We start from the raw sequence: 7,402 nt of genomic DNA, 5'->3' as shown, positions 1-7,402 counted from the left end.
TATTTAAAACAAGGTTTCATTCTTCCTTCTTCAAGTCAGTGCTCCATCACACTGATTTGAAAGCTGTACATATTGAAGCTATTTGTTTTGAGTAACCTGATGGTGCCTCTTTGTGGAAAACTTTTTTTTTTTTTAAACGGAAAATCTCAAAGTATTCTTACTTTTTTTGACAAGGGCACTGTGAAAAGCAAGTTTTGTGTGAGTCAGCGTTGGATGTGAAAGAAACGCACACAATGAGACAGACATGAGAAGCGAGAAGGGCAAGGCGTGTCAGTGTTTTTCATTTAATGCTGTTGTTTTGCGTTTCTCCTTCAAATGTATCTGTCTGCTACAGCTGAACCTTTTAACATAACACACATGAAACTAACTTAACTGAACAAACAATTATCTAACACAGGGTGAGAAGGATAGAGCCCTATGATATACTTAAATTCCGTATTTCCATTTAAATTTTTCCAACTTCTGTATTTTAAGATTATTTTACCAGCAACATGTATCTTAAAATGTGACTGAATAAATGTGTAAACAGTTTGTATTTATACAACCCTTTTCTAGTTTTGGCATTCACCCATTCACTCACACTTTTCATACATCTTTCATACTAGAGTAGTGTAGCCGGGAATCAAACTTGTAACTTCAAGTTGAAAGACGACTCACTCTACCACTGTAATATGTAATAAAATTAAACTTCTTTATGCAATACAAAATTGTACTATTTTATCTTGTGCTTTAAGTCTGAAAAACATAACATCAGACAAGAGTTTTTAAGCAACAGTAAGTGCATTTAAGCTCATTATGGAACACAATGTACTTTAGTATATGTGTTACCGAAGTAACACCACAATGTACTTTAGATCAGGGTTCCTCAATCCTGGTCCTCAGGACCCACTACCCATCATGTTTAAGAAGTTTCCCTGCAGAAGCCAAATAACGACCCATTTATTTGAATCTGTTGAGGTGGAGCAAAATACAGGGGTTCCCAGGAACAGGCGGTGCCCCATACCTGCTTCTTGTGTAAAAACAAACCAAAACAGCATTTTTTAATAACATGTTAAGTTGGGTAGATCAACAATAAAGGAAATATAATAATGATAATAAGGGAATTATTTACCATTTGTGCAATCTTAGCCATCTCACAATTATCTCCCAATTTCCCACTGGAAATCACAATGTGATCTATTTACCATAATATCCGATATCACCTGCAGTCAGCATTAGTCATTGTTGTGAAGAAAAGCTGCATTGGTCCCACAGACATCAATGTCCCCTCTGTTCACTGTCCTGCACTGTTGCATATGTGTAAAATGACACTGCCATAGTATGATTGGTTGGCATTGACTTTGTATTTATAATGTTAGTTTGATCACTGACCAACAGCAGCTCTTGCACGACTCTTGTCCTCTCACTAATAGTAAATTAAAAATCTCTTCCTCCGCAATTGTATCAACAACTTCATCAAATCCATCCACTACCCAAACATGGGAAATTGGTTACCATGGAGACAACTGAACCCTTCCACCATAGTTTAAATTGGAAAGCGTTGTGCAACTCATTAAGTTTTGCCAAGCAAAAATTAATAAAGTGTTGAGCAGTGAAGTAGAAACTAGTCTTAAAAGAATGTGGGATATATTTCAACAGAATATCTGTACTGTAGATGAATGCTTAACAAACATGCTCCTCTTAATTTAGATTAATAAACAAACTACAAATAATGAACATAAAAATGATCAAATCTTAGTTGCCAAGAAACTCTCACATGGCTGAAAAGACAAACACATACACAAAGTTATTTTCACCTCATGTAACCCGATCAATCTTCTCAGACTTGGGCACTGGGCCCACTTATTTTTATAGCTGGACTCGAAAAGAGAATACCATCAATTGCCTGTGTCAGAGCGAGAGCTTCATGTCTCACCCTTTTGACAAGGATCCTTCCCTTGGCAAATTAGTGACAGGAGACAGCAAAATAAATTAAATTTATGTGAAACATCCCGCCATGTCTCTGCTGTCTGCTGCTTCCCCTCAGCAAATGAAAAAAAGAAAAGAAAAAAGAACAACTAAGACACTCCTCCCCTGTGCTCTCTTTTTAATCATCTAGTATTTTTTTTTCTGCTGGACTAAGTGCATGTGTGTGCCCCAATCAAAATGCCTGTTCTCAACTTTTGTGTCCTTCTGGGTCCTTTTCCCCCTATCCTTCCTCCCTCCACTTTGTGTTTTTATCATCAAAATCATCCCTGTACATTCATCAACTAAAGCATATACAAGAGTTGTATATGCTGCTGGCGACAGCTGGGCCAGCCACATATTTCTTCTTATTTTGATGGCTTCAAACATGCGGCCAGCATCCCATTATAACTCATCACCAAAATCACATACATTTGATTAAACCTCCACAACTACATGAGTGAAATGAACTGACTGACAATTTACTGGAACCATTTCCAGATGATTTGTGCGTCAGGACGCACTATCCTGCAGGTAATTTCTCCTGTAACCACGATGTGCCCACTTAGTTTCATTTTCTCACACTTAGTGAGAGAACCCAGGATGATTTGCTCATGCTCTTGGCTGGTCCAACTGAAAAATTCTGCTTTTTCATGGTTTCTGGGATTTTCAAGGGCAGCATCTCAAAATGCCATGCATTTGTACACAATGTCCAGTCTGGCAGTTTTCACAAATTGCGCCTCTGTTCTTTTCTGACGATGTACCTCTTTCAAGCTGTGACCTCCACTCCACATTAGAGAGGTCTGACTCATTCTGCATCTTTTGTGGTGTTGATTATGGTAATCATGAAATGTCACAAATGTGCACCCCTTTTAACAGCAAGTACATGCGGTCAAGAGAGTTTGGCGCAGCACTCACAAAAAGAGTCACAGAAAAATCGAAGACAGCTTCATCACAAGGATATAAACGTACATGTAAGTGAGACTGTGGCTACAATATAACAAGCCAGTGTCTGGCTTATTTGCAAGGAAAATCAGGACAGGGCCCTAAAGTTATGAATGAAATACAATTCTGTTTTTTTTGGTGTCGTTAAAAAGCAGACTGGCATCCCACATGTCACACTGGTTTCTACCTCATGAGAGTCATCAGGTGGGAGCATTTATTGAGCAATGTGAAATGGACATTTATTCAGTGTTAAACTAAATAAATAGATGGGGCACATACATATTTTGGTCTCTGTATGTAGTCTGTATTTTTGGTCAACTGCAAAAACTTTGTTGCTGGAAAATAAGGCTCAGATTCAAAAGCTCCACTCACAAACACAACAAACTAAGTAAAATCAGAAGAGGTTGGTGATAGGTATATGCACTCAAAGTGACCAAAGGGGCCTAAATGAGGAGGCAGACAAGGATTAAAATGCAGTTATAGGCCCTGTCCAATGTTATAGGCATTAACATCTGTCCTGAAAGATTGGATCAAAGTTCAACTGTTCACTTTTAACATCTAATATCTATCTGTGTAGATTATCATTCCTCCTGGACATTGTTATCCAAAACACATCAAGTCATTAGCCATTGTACTTGAAGTTTTTCTTAAAGGCATTTTACCGTTCATCCAAGAGGCTTTTTCACAACAGCTGCACAACAAATATGCAGTGGAAATGAACTTTCTTCACAGTTTCAGCATCTATTCATTTTGCTTGTGTCACAAACACAACACATCCTTTTCCTCTTTCAAAGTAAAGGCACTAGAGCATTTCAGTTCCCTTCAGTCCCATTCTTCTTTTTTCAACACAGCTTTATTGTGAAATATGCAGGGCCAACAGATGTGTGGCTTCCTACTGAAGAGTTCAGGTGTGAAGTTGAGGAGTTTTTTTTTTTTAACTCTATGTTTTGGTTTTGGCTCCACACTTGTGGAATGTCCTACCAGAGAAGATCAGGACAACAGACACATTGTCTCCTTTTAAGTCACTTTTAAAAACTCTTCCAGACTATTGAGTATCTTATTATTTTTGTTATGTTTTTTCAAAAGTGCTATATGAATAAATATAATGCACAGTTCTCCCAAATGTGACTCATGGTAGAAGAAGGTCTCTGAAATTAACTATATTTCCATTATTAAAAAAGGAAATAAGAAAGTAATAGACAATAGTGCTTCTCTTTTGATGGTCAGTGTCTTTTTGCATTAGCCGCTACACTGAATGTTTCTGCAGCTTCATCAACGGCACCATCTTTCTCAACAGTCTCTACTAACTTCAGAGGGACAGCATCAGTAGTATAGGCTGCTGTGTGTCCTGCCCCACCCAGTCTCATGCTTGTCTGTCTCTGTCCAAAACCTGCTGCTTGCCATTATTTTAATTGCCTCCCATGTGATGAGGTTTAACTGAACAAAAATGAAGAGGAAATAGACTGGAATAAAAATTTACTCCATGACTGAAGGACAGTTAAAGCTTTCCTACTATAAATGTAGAACTGTGGAACTCAAAAATGCCTTAAAGTATGATTATCATTATCCAAATGCAGTCATTGATTAATAATTGCAGCATGGTCTCCCGTTCTGAGGCTGAGCCTCTAGAGACATTTTAAATTGTAATATTTCTGTGATTTTTTTTTTTTACTCTCAGTCTGATATATTAAACTGTAAAAACATTCCTTGAACAGTATTATTACCAACAGAGGGAAAGCCTGAAAGACTTATGAATTCTTAAATACAACTGAACTGGATTGGCTTTTTCTCACTGGCTTCATAAGTGATTATAATTTAACTTTATATGAGGAATAAGAGAAACCGGTACCAAGCTTAGTGTTGCCTCCAGGAAGTGGTGTCTGTTGGATGGACCACTGTTTTGATTTGGGCCAAATTTCTCAACAAACATTGGATGGATTGTCATAACATTTTATAGATATTCATGATGACTTTGTAGCTTTCAGAGCTTGAGTCAGTATTTTTTAGAGTTCACACAGCTCCCACACAAGCTGTGTGGGAGGAAACCAGAGAACCCGAAGAAACCTTACCCTCTACTGCCATTTCTGTAGCTCCATATTATTGTGTGTCACTAAACTAGCTTTTGCCAAGTTATATATTTTTGGGCATGCACAACTTTTAAGCATTTGACATACATATAGGCACACATGTAACCCCTCCTTTAACAGTGAGGTTGCAAGTATTATTAATACAATTAGATCTATTTGGACTAGTTATCAGAATTCCAGGAAGTCGCTCATGGAGCCCAGGAAGAAACATCAATATAAATCACACTCAAACAAAATTGAGTTCTCAACACTGTATTATTGTAATACTCAATAGAACTCAATAGAACAATATGACAATAGAATACAATTGAATTAATTAATAACAAGAAAAATAATAAAGTGCGCACGAGAATAATATATAAAAAATAAAAGAAAATGTCCTCTGTGGTTGTTACGTTGGGGCCCTTTAATTTTGTGTGTACTCCGTGGTCCTACCACACCGCAGTTAAGAAGGTAGGTAATTCATCCGCTGTTCATCAGCTCTGGCTCGCCATCTGGTTCTCTGGATCCTCTTCTCCAGCGGGAAGCCGCCTCGTGGCTATCTGCTGCTGGTCTCCTTGCTGAAGTTGGTTACTGGTGACGGTGACGTCGACTTACAACACCAATCTTCAGTAAATCATATCCAACTCAAAAAAACCTGACCTATGGAACAGGCCACATTCACTATTTCAATAAAATTAAATAACACAGGTCATAAATTCCTAATTGGAATAGAAACATACAAATATATAACATATAAACTTAAATAATCTTTCCAAAAATAAATGCTTCACTTTACCAGTGTAATACAACTCAATGAAATTAGAGTCATACAAAATGGTGAAATAAGGTAAGTTTCCCTTTTCTCTCCTCACACACACACACACACAAAATAAGGTAAGTTTCCTCTTTTCTCTCCTCACACACACGACACATACACACAACAGCTTATTTCCTTGCATACACACACAATGCTAACTGTTAGCTCAATTGTTAGCTCAAGTCATCACAAATCCATCTAAACGATTAGCAGCTAACATTAGCTCCGCGGCTAACCCCACTTTTATTCAATCTCTTCACACAATTAACTCACCGCCGAGCAGGAACTATGAAGCAAAAACACGTGGATGCAACTGCTGGCGAATTCTGACCGTCTTCGACGCTTTTGGACCGTCTTCTATTAAGTTATGGACACTTCGGGCAGAGCGATTCCTTCGCGCACATGCAGCCCGACAGCGTGATCTCTCGCTCTCTCACTGTCGGCCTGTGTGACATCATGACGCAATACCACAGCCTGACGCTGTCTGCTCAGGTAACCACAGTTAACCCTATAAATGCCAACTATCACTCACACACATACGTACATACAGAATAATAGACTTCTGCTTACAGCTTATGAAGCCTGGGCTACACACAGGTCATGATTCATTTCTTGTGTCATGGGTTTTTGTGACAGAAACCGTGACCGTGATGGTAAATGAACAAGAACTGCATACAAATAACACATCTTGAGTAAAGAAAGCTCCCGTGAACTGAATCTGTGGGTGAAAACCTAGTCTTTGGGAATGAATCTTAATCTTCAAATAATGTCTCTAAGATCATTTAGATAGTACATCAACATACACAAGGGTGAATGGCACCCCCCAGACAATGCCTGACCGGATCTGCATCGCCTGGATTGGCACTGCTGAACTTGATTCACTTTCTGTAGGTTCATCCGAGAACAGCTATGTAGGCTGGGTGCTGTAAGTGCACCTGTGTGGCTTTGATCACGCTGTGGTCGTAACAGTTCATTTTATTCCCAGCTGTAGAAAGCTGTCAGTGACATTTCTAGCATTGCCTCTTAAAGCAACTCAATCACGGGTTATTGTGAGAGAAAAATCCGCTTCACAGTGGTGAAATCACAACGGCCCATGCGTGACAAAACCATTCAGTGTGATGAGAGGCTTTGAATAAAAACCAGCAGGTGATGACACAAGTCTTTACCCACCCTATAATATCCTCTGATGCTGAATTTTGCTTTCATACCCGGAACCGCTCAGGTGTAAGTCAGGAAATGTTTCAAATGACAGAAGGGCGACGGTGGAAGACAACAGAGGTGGAGAGCAAAGGAAAGGAAAGAGGGAGAGAGACAGTGAGAGAACAGGGGGATTCTCAGGTGCAGGTGTATTTATAGCAGAAAGAGGAGAGTCTCTCCCTCTCTCGCTCTCTCTTCCTCTTACACACACACACAAATACTAGAGGCTATCCTAGTCCTGCTGTTAAATAATGCAACTGCTTTGAGATCTGAGGGACACCTATTATATTAAGCTTGTGTGTGAATGTGTGAAGCGGAAAACATACACATGTGCATGTGACATTGAACTGTGTATCTCCCTGCTGCAACAGTCTGGACTATGTGTGTGTGTGTGTGTGACTTGTGGAGGGAGGACATGTTGGGAATGTCA

At 39.1% G+C, this 7,402-nt stretch overlaps 1 long non-coding RNA gene across 1 annotated transcript; it reads right to left on the bottom strand.

Annotated features, from left to right (window-relative positions):
* Positions 1 to 5,212: 5,212 nt before the first annotated feature.
* Positions 5,213 to 6,554, bottom strand: LOC122770639. Its single transcript, XR_006360535.1, has 2 exons — positions 6,049 to 6,554; positions 5,213 to 5,618 (listed from the first exon to the last, which is right to left on the bottom strand). It is a non-coding gene; the product is annotated as an uncharacterized LOC122770639 (long non-coding RNA).
* Positions 6,555 to 7,402: the final 848 nt, after the last annotated feature.

The sequence above is a fragment of the Solea senegalensis genome, linkage group LG6 (assembly GCF_019176455.1).
Source record: "Solea senegalensis isolate Sse05_10M linkage group LG6, IFAPA_SoseM_1, whole genome shotgun sequence".
Taxonomy (NCBI): domain Eukaryota; kingdom Metazoa; phylum Chordata; class Actinopteri; order Pleuronectiformes; family Soleidae; genus Solea; species Solea senegalensis.
The sequence above is the reverse complement of the archived record's forward strand: the minus strand, read 5'-3'. Positions and strand labels throughout refer to the sequence as shown.